This window comes from Microplitis demolitor, chromosome 9 (genome assembly GCF_026212275.2).
Source record: "Microplitis demolitor isolate Queensland-Clemson2020A chromosome 9, iyMicDemo2.1a, whole genome shotgun sequence".
Taxonomy (NCBI): domain Eukaryota; kingdom Metazoa; phylum Arthropoda; class Insecta; order Hymenoptera; family Braconidae; genus Microplitis; species Microplitis demolitor.
In genome coordinates, this window is record NC_068553.1 from 15,833,371 (window position 1) to 15,835,311 (window position 1,941).

Sequence of the window (1,941 nt, forward strand, 5' to 3'; positions counted from 1 at the left end):
TTTTTATTATTGTAACAGTAACAGATGGCTAATTAGTTTCTCTAGTCTAAAAAACCAACTGCGTATAACTTTATTAGTAAATATTATTAGAATTTTAAGTTATTAATATTCCTATAAGTCTTTACGAGCAACCTGCAGTCACTACGTGACTGCTCAAATATCACTACTGATTTTATAAAATACTCAGAAGAAAACGATTTTTTGCCTCAAAAAATTTTATTTGCATCAAGAAATTTTGTGCATCATAAATTCAATACAAAAATTTTCTTGGGGCGAGAAAAGATTATTTTGCTCAAAAAATGATTCCTTGCACCAAAAATTTTTTCTAGTTCTAAATAACTTTTTGGTTTTAATTCACGATGCGAAAAATTTCTTGGGGTAAGTAAAAATTTTCTTTAGGCGAGTAAAGATTTTTTGTGTCAATGAATCCTTTTTTTTTTCTATGGACACTTTTTTGGCTTTGAGAAGTTTCCTAAAACCAAATGGAAATATAAAACTTTGTCATTTTGGAATAAGTAACGCGATATAAATAATATAGTATATATTCAGTGACATTCAGTCATATTTAGTGACAGAATAATTATAATATTAATTTATTTAAAGAAAATAATTACGATCGTATTTTTTCCCGCGTAATTTAAATGTAATTCGAATGATACAGATAAATCGATTTATCTCAATGATTGATAATAAAAAAGTGTTGAAACTATGAAAAGGCACAAATTCAAGTCAAAACCTTTCTAACGACACCAAATTTAATAACATTAACCAATTCTATCATACAGATATTCCGGGAATCAAAAACCAACCGAAATTATGTTGACTCATTTTACCTCGGGTTTCCCTATACGTGTAGTGAATGCATGTAATAAATTAAAAAATTTACGTACATATATCTTATTCCTTTTAACTCACGAAGAATTTCAAGGATAGTAAAAACGGTTATTGGCATACAGGTCAAAATTTTGTCTTTAAGCGCTTAATTTATACACAGTGTCAAGTATTATACCAACTATAACATAAACCTAGATCACGATTGTGTGGACTAAGACTCGTAACATTGGAAAACCATATACACATCAACATACATCTCATATCTTATAAACTGAGCCAAAAACATTACGATGAGCAACCTTGCTGAGACATTGCACTGTCGTAAACTCTGCAGGTTCAAAGCAAGCATTATATACAATCATCGTCTCATATGCATCCGTACACTGAAACAACTGTTGTGAAACACATTTGCAAACATATGTATGCAATATTTAAATGCACATATATATTACGCTGGGTAATTGGCATTTTTTATTTACTTTTTTCGTGCACTTGAAAAACTCATGAAACGTATCAACAAAAAACGAAAAAAGAAGGAAACAAAAAGTAAAAAAAGGTCTTTCGTGTTCATAAGTATAAAATTTGTGTATGATAACTTTACACTACATACTGCGGTGGGTCATAGTTGACCTCGCGCTAAAAACGACGCAATGTCATCGGTGTTCTAAAATACACGAGATGCGCACCATTCGCAGAAATATTCTTGGCCAAAAATATAACACGCGAAACTAAATCTCGGCATAGTCAAGCTAAGAGTTAAGTAGAGAACCCAGGAAAAGAAGTGGGGGTGGAGGATACGAAAGTTGATGTTTAAAACCGTAGTGAGAATAATTGCCGGAATGTTTTGCATAAAACGTAACTGTGGAAATTCACATATATATGTGTATTCACATCTATATACTGTATATATATATATATTAATTTCTGTCGGATGGATTTAAAATATATGAAATTGGTGATGGATATGTGTAAAAGACATTGAGACACCAGGACCGCCCTGGGTAATTGAGACTTTTTATATGTCTTCCTTCCTGACTAACTGCCAGAGCTAGTAAAATTTTTTTTTTTTCTAAACAAAAATAGTCTAAAAGGTTAGAGACATATAAA